Source organism: Centrocercus urophasianus, unplaced genomic scaffold (assembly GCF_019232065.1).
Source record: "Centrocercus urophasianus isolate 14NV4802_14NV808 unplaced genomic scaffold, USGS_Curo_1.0 seq_13, whole genome shotgun sequence".
NCBI classification, from domain to species: domain Eukaryota; kingdom Metazoa; phylum Chordata; class Aves; order Galliformes; family Phasianidae; genus Centrocercus; species Centrocercus urophasianus.
The window spans coordinates 52,388,244-52,402,777 of record NW_024884475.1 but is presented as its reverse complement, the minus strand read 5'-3'; the positions used below and the strand labels follow the sequence as shown (position 1 = coordinate 52,402,777).

At 39.0% G+C, this 14,534-nt stretch overlaps 1 long non-coding RNA gene across 12 annotated transcripts in view; it reads left to right on the top strand.

Moving 5' to 3' along the window:
* The window catches only part of LOC122156619, a 58,453-nt gene that overhangs the window by 34,811 nt on the left and 9,108 nt on the right, over positions 1-14,534 (top strand). For 7 of the 12 annotated variants that reach the window (XR_006167559.1, XR_006167563.1, XR_006167561.1 and 4 more), the window contains 7 exons: positions 1,351-1,461; positions 1,938-2,072; positions 5,241-5,439; positions 6,144-6,255; positions 9,495-9,570; positions 11,718-11,842; positions 12,869-12,990. This is a non-coding gene — a long non-coding RNA (uncharacterized LOC122156619). Of the gene's footprint in view, positions 1-1,350; positions 1,462-1,937; positions 2,073-2,852; positions 3,079-5,240; positions 5,440-6,143; positions 6,256-9,494; positions 9,571-11,717; positions 11,843-12,868; positions 12,991-14,534 lie in introns of all 12 variants that reach the window. The other 5 variants (XR_006167566.1, XR_006167564.1, XR_006167558.1 and 2 more) reach the window with 4 other exon arrangements.

Here is a 14,534-nt window from a genome sequence, read left to right as displayed (position 1 = left end):
AGTTATTTCTCTGTTCCTGGCAGCAGAATTTTTGCATGAACAACAAAAAAGCATAAACTGAAAGATTTACAGAATCACCAGGGGTGGAAAAGACCTCCAAGGTTATCCAGTTCAACTATCCACCTATCACCAATATTTCCCAGTAATTCATGTCCCTGAGTACAATATCTAAATGTTTCCTGAACGCCTTCAGGGATGATGACTCCGCCACATCCGGTGCTTAACTTTTCTCTCAGAAAAACAAGTATTTCCTAACATCCAACCTTGACCTCCCTTGGTGCAACTTGAAGCCATTCCCTCTAGTCCTATCACTAGTTGCATGGGAAAAGAGGCTAACACCTACCTTGCCACAGCCTACCTTCAGGTAGTTTAGAGAGCAATAAGATCTCCCCTGAGGCTCCTCTTCTCCAGACAAAATAATCCCAGCTCCCTCAGCTGCTCCTCATAAGACTTGTGCTCCAGACCCATCACCCATCAGCTTTGTTACACTTCTCTGGATATGCTCCAGGGCCTCGATGACTTTCTTGTAGTGAGGGGCCTAAGACTGAACAAACTACTCAAGATGTGGCTTCACTAATGCTGAGTACTGAGGGATGATTACTTCCTTGTTCCTGCTGGCAACATTATTTCAGATGCAAGTCAGGATGCCATATTCACATTCCGAGTGCAGCGTGGAGAGCCAAAGCAGACCACTGGACACAGCTGCATGTGTTCAGAAATGGCCTCAGCCTTATTCATAAGTGGGAGTGTAAGCTGGCACACTGTTGACTTCCTTAGCTCTCCCATTTGTGAGAAACAGGCTGAGGTAATGAGAACTCAAATACTACCTCACAATGTGAATGCCTTTATCCTAGCAGCATCTCCGGCCTTGAAGAGAAGCAAAAGCCCTTCTCAGCTTGCAAGATGATACATGAATAAGGGATGTTTTATCTCAAATACTTCACTGGTATCCAGAGGTATTCATAGGCACAGGCCGGATCTCCTTCCTACATCAGCTGATATCTGGCCTGCACCCATTTGCAGGCTCTGTGCTAACAATTTGTTTCCCATTAAGTCCTGCAAAAATCCCCCTGGAACTGGAGAAAAAAAAAACAAAACAAAAAAAAAAAACCAAACAAACAAACAAAAAAAACCACCAAAAGAGCTCATCACATGTCACATGTCAGGGCCAGTCAGCTGCTTTTCATATTTCAATTAATGCTTTGTTATTCCTGTGTAAAAAAGAAATAAGAATTAAAAATGAAATATTTGTGTAGAAGTTGCAGAAGAGGAGAGTTTTGTTCTGCATTTCTTGCATGTGGTTAAATTACTGATGAAAATTTGAGATGCTCTCTGTTTATGTTTGAATAGTTAAATCACAGGGCTTCATCCCCTTGAGGACCCTTGCAATTGTCTCTCATAGCATGAATGGCTACCTAGAGAAATCAGATGTCATTTATGAGAGAATAATCTCCGATTCACGTAAGTAGGCCAATGCAATTTGTTAAATGTTAAGCCTCATAACGTAACATGGCATGTGCTGTCTCCCTTATTCCACTCAGATAGGTTTTAACAGCGATATCATTGCACGCGTTTTATTTAAGAAGGAAATAATGCAAATGTTTTCAAGAGCAGCCATCTTAAAACCGTTAAGCTGCTTCATCTCCTGAGGAAGTACTGAAGGGTCTTGCTTAGAAGCACCAGGGGTACAGGGTTGTTGGGGAGGGAAGGCATCCTCCCATTTTGCAGATTCACATGCTGAGGATGTGGGGAGGGGGGAAATCCTTCCCTGCAGCCTTTTGAATGTGAATTGGGAATGTGAACAAAGTTTTTCACTGTGCCATCCTTTGTGATTCAACAAAATGAATCATTCAGTAACATAATCTCTCTCAAAGAAACAAAAGTAAGTTGTGAAGAACAACATTTAAAACTTGTTGTTTGTTGCATTTCCTTTCCAGATCATTGCTGTAGAAGTTCTTTTGTTTCTGGATGTAAGGGGGGATGATCTGGTAAAGCAAGTTAGACAAATGATTTGGTCTCCATAGCTCCATTTACCTCCCATTCAGAAAAGCCAGATATCCCTCCTGAAGCATGTAAGTTAAGTACTTCATTCCACACAAAACCCAGAACCCCTTTTTTTTAAAGCAACCTTCATGACTCCAGCAGCAGATTTCCAGCAACTGTTTCACTCATGACAGAAATCTGTGCAGATGACTCCAAGCATTTGCGCATTGGGAAAAATGCTCGAATATGTTTTCAGAGGTCAGAACTTACCCAACTCTGAAACTAGCCTACTAAGGCCTAAAGCTGTTGTTATGCTGAAGGAGATTAGATGAAATGTATGCACAATAATATATAAGAAAATCTTGCTGAAAATACCGGATGAAAATGAAATCCTTTAGCTGGAATAGCAGATGACTGACTAACTGCAAGTCTTGAGGAAGAACTAACTCCAAGAGATTGAGCCGTCTCTTGGCACTGGACAAAGAGACAGGAGGAAGAAGTGGTAAATCTGTCATTGTGCACCAGAAGTTAATTGAATTCTAAACCACAGAATCATTGAACTTGAAGTCAACAGAAAATTAGCAGATGTCAATAAACAATTGTTATGGACTTATGAGCAAGGAAATTATTCATTTATGTTTTTGTGTTAGGGAGAAAAGGACCCTTCATGTTCTGCTTTTCAGAAAACGTGGGAAAAGAAATAGTTTTTAATCTCAGATTGCTTCCTGATCTTATTCCTTTTTGAATTCAGTAATAGTCTGGAGTGCTTAAATGGAAGGTACTCAGGTGTTCTTTGTCTTATTTAATATCATCTATGGAAAAAGAAAAACAGGTAGGTAAAAGGGTTCTAACCTCTTTGTCCCATTAAGTGGTGCGATGGCTGCTGAGGATGGAGACAGGCATCTCATCAAGCATGTGTTGCTAACACAGTATACTTGTTCCTGGATAACCTAGCTGTGCTTTGCATAAGCCACGTGCAGCACATGGTACTTGTCTGGCAGTGGACAACGGGGACCTCAGCTAACGTGTGCCGCCCTGACCCATGGTGCAACCACTTGGTTTCCCTGATTTTCCAGCGTGTCTTCTTCTGGGTTGGTATGTTCAAGTCTGCAGGCATGTCATTTAAGGGTATGCACTTCCAGTTTCTTAAAACTTTAGGTGCAAAAATAACTGAAATTCATGCATCTGGTAGATAGCTGTGTTCCTGAGCTGCCCATAGAAGGTAAGCTTGGTGGACAGATACGGTGGCTGTTTCTAATTCTAGAAATAAATATTTTCATCTTATGCTTGTCTGCAGTTGTTGAAGCTTAAATACATGAGGGCAGTTTCTTTTGTTTAGTGGCTTATAGTGCAGCAGAAGCAGAAGGGAGCTGGTATTTGTTTGATGTCAGGCCAAGTGCAAACAGCAGAACTAATTACAAATTAACAAATACTGGGCACGATTAGAAAGAGAATCAGATAGGGAAAGCTCTCCAACATGTGATAGGGATAAGCTAAATACTTGAGGCAGAGAAAACTTTTCCTTTTTTCTCTGTGATGGTTGTCACGGGTATTAGGAAGAATCGGATAACAGAAAGAATTTCTTCATAGAATGGGCGGCATTGGAACAGCCTGCCTAGAGAAGTGGTGGAGTCTTTGTCCCTGAAGGTATTTGAGAGACATAGGTTAGGTTGATGGTTGGACTTGAAGATTTTTTGCACCCCAAGTTACTCTATGATTCAATCAATTTTCTTTCTGGTGATTTTTTTTTTCATCTGTGGATTGAGACAAATTTGCATGGAGCCTCTGGCATCAGTCTCTCCTTTTGCAGCTCTGGAGAACACAGGAGAGCCTTCCCTTTTCCTTTTTCTCAGGTGCTAGGGAGCATAAAATGTTTGATACCCAGAAGGTTGATCTGGGCTGAAACAATTTCCAAGAATGACTGTGCTTGATATTGTCTCCCTGATAACCAGACATATAGCAAGTAAGAAAATACAGAGCAAAGCCACAATCCTTTCTGCTGTTCTTGTAGAAGTGAAAGGGTTGGAAATAGTATATTTTTTTGTAGTGTTCTCGTTTGGGGAGATAAGTACTTCAGATTTGTATAGAAAGGTGAACAATCAGCTGGACATACTTGCAGCAGTACAGTCTCCAAAGTGATAGTGCAAAGTGAGGTAGATGCATGAAGACGTTTTGAGGTACGATAATTTTAAATGATCCAAATTTTGTCAGTGTTTCAAGTCATTACACCCTCAGTGATTTGAGCTTTAATTTATGTGAAGAACAGAGCTTGGATTCTGGATTTGTTTTCTTTTCTCTTAGATGTAACAGGAAATGATGTTAAACATCTCAGACTTTCACAGAATTGAGTTTTCAAAGTCAGTATAAGTAATTTTGTTTCTTTGTTCAAGTCAGATTCCATCCTGTCTTTATGGTTGCTTTGCTTGAAGAAGTTTGAAAAGATGAAGATGAGTTGTTCCTAAAATGTTGCTGATTTTGAATGTTTAATCCTTTATGAAAATGCTGTGAAAGTGTTTATTTCTACCCTTTCTCTTCCTCCCAGTTTTCTTTTCAAGACATTCAGGTAACACAGCCGTCTCTCTAAAAAGACTTTCAAATAGCTACTCTACTTTCAGTTCCTTTTTTAACAGGAAGGAAAACAAACAAATTGAAATTGCTCCGTGTAAAAAAGCAAGTTCTACCAGGTTCTAGACATTGCTATTGTTATCATTGCCAGCTTGGGGTAGGAAAAACACTTGAACCTTGATGTAAAACATTTGATTACCTCAGGCATATTTTACATATTTTACATCATTCCAGCCACCCTCATAAAACTGAAGGAAAACATAAATTGCTTGGAGTATAACTATTTTGATGTCTTACTCAAAATATTTGCTGTAATCTTCAGGCTTTCGCAATGTCTTTATCTTTAAACATGTTTTTCTTAGCTAAAATTGATCTTTTCAGGAGTGTTAAATACGCATGTAAATTATCTTTTATCTGCACTGTAGCTCTGTGTGGTTTTGATGGTTGAGATAATGTTTTACCTTTTTTTTTTTTTTTTTTCTCCAAGTTCTGACCTATCTAAGAATGTCTTACTGAATGGCACATGGTTTGATGCACAATGCTCTTTTATATGTAGCATTGAAACTGTGGATATGCAACTTCCCATGCGTGTTAGAGGCTCCCCACACCTCTCTGTACATTAAATAATCACTGCACTTTTGCAGGGGACTGAAAACAGGACAGGAGAATGTATCTTTCTGTTTTCTTTTCAGTTGATCAACTTTTCTGGAAACCGTGATGAATCTGCTCACCAGTTCAGACAATGCACCCTTTTATTTCCCCTGATTCAGACAGCAACAGGAAGGCAGGAAGGCAGGAAAACAGGTTGCCACATGGGGCTTGGAAGAACTGACTGTCTTGCTAGGGTGCGGCTGGATATCAGACCTCAGGTTGCTCTCTAAGACAAAACAGGTATTTGTCCAACCCTACCGGTTGCAGTGTCAGTCTGACAGCTTGCCTGCAGGCAGCTTTCTCACTTCTTTACCCACCTCCTGACCTGCCTGAATGAGTGAGTGTCTGGGAAAGTTTTGATGATCCACGTAACCCTGAGGCTTGGGAGAAGCCATCTCCAAGAGACAAGAGACAATACTATCGTTTCCTTCTGCAGTGTGTGTGAAAAACATGACATCTCCTTAAGTAGTGAATACAATCTGCTTCTCACCACGAAATACGTAATCCAAACAGATGGATTTCCTGTCTTCACACAATTGGAAAGCACTGTAGAAAATGTTCAGCATGCTGTATATGGCTCTTCTTCCGTGCTGAAGTTCTTCCTACCACTGTGGGTTTTTTTTGCCCAGAAATTGCCACTTACAGTAAGATGTCAGTAAACTGACTAAATTCCTGAGAAATCCTCTTCTAGTCAAACCCTGCCATTGTACGAGCTTTCAGGGACATGCTTTTGGTTTTCCTGAAAAGAAACAGCGAAGTCATGGCAGAATTCTAATTATTTTCCCATATAACTGAAATAAATGAAAAAACTTTGTGTTCTTGAGAATTAATGTAATATTGCAAACTTTTGAAGACTGCTGAAAGTAAACAAAATTAAAATGGAACACTCAACTTAAAGAAGTTGACTGACAAAGCAGTACTTTTTTTTTTTTTTTTTTTTTTAGTGTTACCTGCTCATCACACATTGCATGGTTGACCTCTTACCACAGTGAGGACACCTCTTGCCAGAAATGGAACCAGAAGAATCTCGTTACAAAATAAGAAATCTGTCTAGAGGTAAGAATCCCTCTTCCCTCAGAAGGAAGAGGAGATGTCTGAGGAGATCTCTATCCCCACTTGAAGCTGAACAGTAGCATTTCTCTTTCCAGTCTGAAATGAATCAGTTACCTTCTGATTGAATTTGCAGCATAAAGGCTTTTTGCTAGACTATGGAAGGTTAAAAGCTTCAAGGGTTCTGCCTGAGACCCAGTGAAGTGTCCTGGTGTGATCTGGGAGTGGCTGTATGTGTACATGAAAGCAAGAGTTTTATCACCTAAAAAAATTACACTTAGTTGCTCAGTGGTCAGGTATAACATGTATGTACATTCTTCAGAGGGGAAAATAATTGTTGGCAAACAACTTCAAGTTTAGCACAGTTTATACTTCCTCACAGGGTTTATTTTACGTATGTCTTACTAAATTTGCATAGAAGATTGAACCAAACCCCATCACAGGCAATGCAAGGATTATCTCTTAGCATAACAAGACGCTGGAAAGATTCACCCTTTGTATGACTGGTTGCAAACACTTCAGCCAACCCGTATTGCTGCAGATGACAAGTTTGTTCCATTGCTGAAGCTATCTTTGACCTCATATTTTCACATTATCCATGAATGAGGGGCTAATCAATAGGCACTATTTGCAGTTATTTGTAGCCTGATGGGAACTGCAGATGATGCAAAAAATGATGTTATGCGTGCAAGAATGTAGCAGCAAATAACAATTGTAGCATCAGCACTGAACAGATTAGTATGTTAAAGTTACACCATTTAAAGTCACCTCTTGAGAACATCTGGTTCAATTTCCTCTAGAAGTGAAATCCTAAGACTATTAGTGAACTTGTGCTAACCCCTGGGAAAACTTTTACTAGCTAAACATGTTATGCACATTCAGGACTCATTCCAGGAAGGAGTTGTGAAATTTTTGTAGTACCTGATAGTACTCTTATCACTAAGCCAGGCCTTTGAATCCTGTGCAGCAGTTGAGAACAACTGAGCCTGTTGTTGATTAAGTTAGACTTAGAACCACTTATTCCTAAGAGGCATCCCTGCAGCGGCCAAATGGTGATGTTTGTTTTTAATAAACTGAGTTGAAAGGACAAATCACAAACATCAAATCCACTGGCATTATGATTCACAGCTGTTTTTCCACTTTCCCTGAAGGGAGCAGTCCCTTTGGAAGTGGTCTTGTCTTTGCTTTTAAAATTGTTAAATGTATGCCTGGACACATGATGGGGATGTTATACAGCAAACCTCAAATTCTCCATAGATTCTAAAATAGTGAAAGCAGAAGACTGGAAACAAAGTTTTGTGCTTTTGTGAATGAAGTATGTGAGTAAATGTAGTTCTCTGATAATGAGTACGGTATGCAATCCACCAAACTCATGAAAGTTTATTGAAGAGCTGTTGTAAGTAGATTTTCCAGAATAAATATTTACCAAATTCTTACAAATTCAATGAAAAGGCAATCCAGGCAATACATCGCATCTCTATTCCTCAGAGGAATATTGGAAATCAATATTTAAATAGAAATGTCTCCTAGCAGCTCAAATTTTAAATAAAAAAGTGATGAAATTCTTCACTAAGCCCATGGAAGCCATCAGTAATTTGGAAAGACAGAGTGTTTACTTATAACACACATGCTCTCCGGAAGAGTAATAGCTTCCATCTTTCAGAAGCTGAAGACTTGTGGATGCAATTATTTAGTGTCAGGTGTTCAGAATGAGACTTGCTTCTTTAGACTCCATTTTCTAAAACATTCCTTTTGACATTTGCTATATCTGTGGAAGGGAAATTTTGCTGTCCTCCCACTCTTGGAGCCCATGGGTTGGCTAGGGCTCTACCAAATGTGTAGCATGCCAAATGTGTAATGTCCTGTACAGGGCAGAAATTGAAGCTATGAGTGAGTTCCCTCATAGAAGTGAGCACAGTTTTTGAAGGCAGGTTCTCAGGCAGTAATCAAGCATTGCAATGTGCTCATCCCACCCACAGGGGCCTATTGGCAAAAAGGCATCATCTTTCTTACGTGATCCCAACTCATGAGCATTAGGTTTTTGTTAGTTTGAAAAGTTTGATTATGGCCACTTCCCAGAAGTAAATCAGTGTAATAAATGGAGGTTTTAGTGCTTTGTACCGGGACAGGACAGAGTAGCAGTGAACAAGCTTCAAGAAATATAAGATTTGTGTGATTGTCGCTTTCCTGGAATGGATAGAAGTGAAATCATAACCAGCAGACACCCACCCATAACCAGCACCCCCCTAGAGTGTGGGATGTGGAACGCTGTGGACTTCAGCTGCTTCTATGTAAAAGACAAAGGAAGACCTGAATATGAGAGGAGATCTAAATCACCTAACTAATGAGCTAAAAAATTTTCTATAGGGAATTAAGCTTTTTCTATGGCTCTTCTTTATACGTTCTAGTGTGTGTCCTTTAAGAGAGTTAGTAGTTGTTATCAAGAGCAAGATACTACACTGGATAAGAAGCTCTGATTGCAGTTTCAGTATGAGGAAGATTTCAGAAGAGCCACGAGACAGGGCTACGTAAATTACTGGTAATTTAAGGCTAGCAAGTGTTAAAGTACCTTCTTTGTGCCCTTCCGGAAGAGAATCTGTAAATCACAAAGGAAGAGAGAACGACAGATCACAAATGAATAAGCTTAAAAACAGTAGGTAGATCTATGCTGTAAAATTGAACTCAAGGTAAAAATCGAGTATTTGTTATAGAAGTACTTATTCAGGTAAGCTGAGTGCTCTTTAGAACACATGCATGGCAACTGGAACAAAACTTAGGATGAAATAGAAGTAAATGTTTTCAGCCAACAATGATTGTCTGTAGGAGAAAAGATACATGCACGTTTTTTTGCAGGGAGCAAAAATCTTTACAAATTCTTTCCGTTCTTGATAATGTCAGTCCTGTTTGTCTAAAATTGATGTTTCTAGTTATGTATTCTCGGAAGCACATCTTGAGCTCAAACGCGTCATGCCAAAGTGCTTTGCTGAGTCCAGATGTAAATGAAAAGCTTGATAGAATAAACTATACGTAACTTCCTTAAAATAAACTTCATTTGGAAACTCATGCTTGAATGAATGGTCCAGTTTTCCATAAACATTCTCTCACATTTCTAAGCTGCCTGGAAAGTGAAATAACTACTGTAAAGCGACAAAATTTTGTAGCTTAAATATTCCACATCTGGCATGTTGTAGTCACTAGTTATGTTATCTCTACTAATTAACTGTGTGTTTTGTGCTGGATTTCAGCGTAGCAAATGACTCACTGCACTTAAGATGCTTTGGCTCTCAGCTCTGAGGAGGCTGAGCTCTTCTGCGGAGAAGTGTAAGTGCATTTCTTGGAAAAGGTGGCACTGGGGATGGATTTGTGAATGACACCTCTCCCCTTGTAGAAGAGGCCAAGATGCCCCTATGAAAACAGAGCTTTTAGACATGCAGGAAATGCCCTGTGGCTGGTACAATTGATTGTGTCACTTTGAATGATCAGAGGAAGTCATTCATGGCATAGTTTTATAGGTATGGTCTTTTAAAAATAGTGCTGTTTTCCATAGATGTCTTTTGGGGTTTCCAGACAGAATATCTTGACTACTTATGATCTTAATTGATTTTATAAAGAAGCATGAAATCAGATAGACTTTGAGATAGAGTTGAGAGAAGCTGGTGTCTGATCTGATTAAGATCTATGTCGTTTTCTGCTTTTTAGAGCCCAGCAGATGCTTCCGAATAGTCGATAGATTTAGTTTAGCTGTTGTAGATACCATTGACAGGTTTTACTTGGCGATACTCTAGCTACAGCTCAGTCATAGGAATTTCTGTGCCGTACTGACGCAGCTCATTTATATCATGGAGATAAAAATGGGGCCACAAGAATCCTTCAATAGGTGCTGTAAATTTTGCTCACAGAAATATGTTCTTTGAGTTGAAATGCAGGATTCATTTCATCCTTATGGTACACACATCAGAGTACTTCGTACAAACAAGGAAATATAATGGAAAAAACAAACTGGGCGCTAATGCATAAGAGGACAGTAGGCATCAGTAAAATCCCAAATTTCTTTAGATTTTATATCATTTTGTAGCACAGTAGAGACAAAGAATTCAAGATATCCATCTCTTCAAACGTTTTTGTTCTAGGGTAATGGTTTTTTGTTTTGTTTTTTCTTTTTGAGATGACAAAGTTTCTTCTTTACTTTGTAGGAATTATTTTGCATCCACCTGGTGCCCCTTATGTTTGCACATTCAGGATGTAATTGAGAAATTAAAGTATTTCTTGGATCTATAGGGCAATATAGAAAAATCTCATCTCCAGGAAATTGCAGTTATATCGCTGAGTAGTAGCCTGGGTGGAGAAATGTTCTTTACTTTGAAGCATAAGCAGAAAGTGTTAATAAGAGATTATCTAGAAGAACAGTAATTATACCCACCTGATGCACACAGCCAAAATCTCAGTCTGAAGGGACTATTGTGAGAGTTAATAGGATTTGGAATTAACTTGCACGATACAGTCTGGTATTTGAATGCAGAGCTTTGCTGATATGACTTTCTCATATTTCAAATTTCATTCTGTTTAGAAATAAAAGTCCTCAAAAATCAATAATTTAAATAGAAATATATTCCATCTCAGGATCTATTAGTATGTCAAAGTTGATAAAGTGCATTCATAAATTGATCTGAATTATTGAAACCATAGATGAATCTAGAATGTCCTGGGTTGGGAGGGACCTCAAAAATAATCTAGCCCCAAATATCTCAAAGCACTTTGTAACTTCAGTATTTATCCAGATTTTCTGTAAATGCATCAGAGGGGTAGGCAAGGGGAAAAGGAGTATTTTTTTAAAAATACCCTTTTAAGATGTGTACTGAAATAACTTTCTCATGAATCACCTGCTTGTGCAACTCCCACACACCGAGCAGTTTAGGCAGTGAGAAACTGGTAATGTTTTACTTGGATGAGAGCAGATATCAACAGGGAGTGGTTGTCTCCTGTCTCCTATCTCCTTTTTTTTTTTTTTTTTTTTTTTTTTTTTCCTAACTGCCAAAAAACTGGATAATGAGGGTCTATTCAGCAAAATGAAATACACTGATTTATGCACAAGCGATGTTGAAGCAATAGATTTTTTTGAATGTATCTGTATTAATATAGATCTTTTACAGTGTAACCTGTTTTCCTGGAAAAAAAAATATAGCTGAAAATGAGTTTTTATTTTAAATAAGCCCAGAAGAAAGCTCTTATTTAAGACGTATTTAGTCCTTTTTTGAAATCTTTTAGCAAAGCTTTGAGTATTGAATATTATTAATGCTTCTCGGCAATACGACATTACTTTTCTCTGTGGCGTTATTGTCTTTAAAATTTATAGCTAAGAAGCAGTATGAGGCAGTAGCATTATTTTAAGCAGCATAAGGTGGCAGACACTTTGCACTGGGAGAAGCAAGCGCTGTCTCTGTAACTCATTTTCTCTCTGCTTTTCACAGGATAAGTAAATGTTGGCCATTATTGATAGCCAGTCATGGTGAGGTCGTCACGGATCCATTCTGTTCAGATAAGTTATGCTGCTTTGTTGTCACATTGTGACCTACGGGTGAGCACAAAGTAGCAGGTGAGTATAGTGCCATTTTAAGAACATAATGCCATTTTATGCTTGGCTTTACAACTAGCACAGCATTAGCTTTATTAACAGACTTTTCTTGTTTTGTACACTAAGCAAGAATCCTGAGGGCTTAAAGTGTCGTGTAAATCTGTCAGATAATATATGCTAGCATGTTTCAGGAAGTAGAGGCTTAATACAGTGTTAACACTCCAACGATCCAACTAGGTTTTATACCATTAATATTGAAAACACATGGAGACAGACACTCTTTTGCTTTTTAACAAAATAAAATCTGTTCTTAAAAGTGATATAAATAAACCTACGTAGTAAACTCATAGCCAGGAAATGTTCATTTCTTTGTATGAATACTTTGCTTTCCGTATAATATGAAAGACGGGGTTCTCACATCCAGGAATTTTGATTTCACACTTTTCTATAGCTGTTGGCTTTCCTTTTCTCAAAATCTGTGGAGGAAGACTCATCAGTGCTTCTTTAAACCTCTGTTACTCAATAAATTTGTTCATAAGTGTGAGCACACAAGGCAAAACATATTGTATGAAACCAAATCTACACACTGGGCTAAGGTTGCCTACTTCTGTTTACGCTGATATCTTGAAGTCAATTTAGTTTTCTGGAGATGTTTTTATAGCAGCATCTGTAAGGATAAAGTTATTAGTTTTCTGGAACTCCAGTTGATAAGTACCAAGTTACCACGTGTAAATAAAAATATTTTATAATCATGAAAACGAATTTTAAAAGCTGAAAAGCTACCTTGTATTTGAGTAGACACTGTAGTACCTTACTCTTCTAGCAAGCCAAATGTTAGACCAGGGAATTATGGCTGTAATTGTTCCACCGAAGAAAGACAAGGATTGCCTTTATCATCTCCTCTTCTTTGCCTTTAAAAGCTCCTTTCAGTTCTGCCTGAGATTCCTTCTGCCTACATCCTTTTTGTGAGAATGTATGACATCACTAGGAAATGATATAACCAGAGGCAATTCATGGTTTTTCAACTCGTGTTTCTTTCCTCTCCAGCTGTGACCCTATCAATTAGATGGAGGTAGAGCTGCTGGGGGGATCAGATGGAAGGATTAAGAAACCCCGTGGAGAAAGCCAGCAATTATCCATGAGTGTCACAAAGACAGAGGTGATCAGAGGTGAGGAAATGCTCGCGTAAGGTCTGTAGAAATCACTATAAGGGGCAAACCTATCAAGACTAATAATTAATATTAGTAATAAAATATGCAGTTACAGTTGGTGAATGATGAAATAGTGACACCAAATTTAACAAAATGTTTATGTAGTTAATCCCTTGATGTATTGTTTGTGAAGTGCTATAATGTTCCTCACGATGTCAAGCCTTCAAGAAGACCGCTTAAATGAAATAAAAACAAGTTTGTACAAGGATAAAGTTACAGTTGTTTTGCATGATGCCATGCCATGTTCCTGTTAAACCAAGAGAGGATCTGGGAGGTCTGAAGTGCATTTGAAAGCACTCAAAAGTACATTGAAACAAAAAGCAGAGAGAAAATGCAGCTGCATCTCAGGTAACATATCACAGAGCTGTTTGGATCTACATGCCTGTTGTTCTGGGACACCAGCTCTGAAAGACAGTGCCTGGGAGCAAAATGGGTCTAGGGGCTTCTGTCTCAGCTCTGAGGGCGGACAAAGCCAGAGATCATCTCTGGCAGGCAAGATAAATGCTGGAGATAGGATGTGGATCATTGCCTGTTTTCCTTGTCCAAGATATGTCTCAGAGAAGCCCTGTTCAAGCTAGAAGGACAGATTGGAATTAGGTTCTCTATAAATAGTGTGATGACTATGTTTTTCTTTTCTTGCTTTCTTTCATACTCAATAATTCCAAGTTTAAACTTTGACTTTAATGAATCAACATGATGCTTTTTGTTTTATTCTTGTCTCCAAAGCCAAGCCAGGTGACTCATGGGTTAAGCTCCTTGGGCTCCAGGGCATGTATTTCCCACACTGTGGAAAAGAAGCTTTAGGGACTCACCAGTATTTTCTGTAGTGTGAAACATCTCCCACCAGGCACTCAGCCCTGGAATAAGATTTCTGGTCACTGGGAGGCTGAACCCTCCTGGGGGAGGACTGTTGGAACTCATTCGTTAGTCTCCAGAGCAGCCTCTTCTGACCACGTGTTTCTGATTGGAATTGTTTCTGTGGAGGGAACAAAACACAAGCTGCAGCCAAGAGCAGAGAGTGGAAGCAGAATTAAAAGGACCTGCAGCAAGTCCGTGTCCTGCAGGCTGTGCTGTGTGAATATGCATTAAAAAGGAGACCTGGATAAACGGTTTAAAAAAAAAAAAAAAAGATGGAGCAAATGTGTGAGCAGCTCACATTAATCACACAGTAGAACCTGGTGATGCTGTGAGGCACTGTTGACTCTCTGTTTCCTGAGAGGCATTCCCACCACAGGTGCAGAACCCAGGCAGGATTAGCAGGATGCCAATGCAAGAACACATTTCAACACCATATGCTGTTGCTAGGAACTAGAGAGCCTGAAACATTCTGGTCAACTCTCCTTTTAGCAAATCTTGTCACTTGTCACTCAAATTTTTTGGTTGCTTACTGAGTTTTGGTTGCACCAGACTATATCCTCAGCTATCATCAGTGTGGTTAAGTACCATTTGGCCGATGAAAATATTGAGCTTACAGATACATAGGAATATTTCAAGGGCCAATG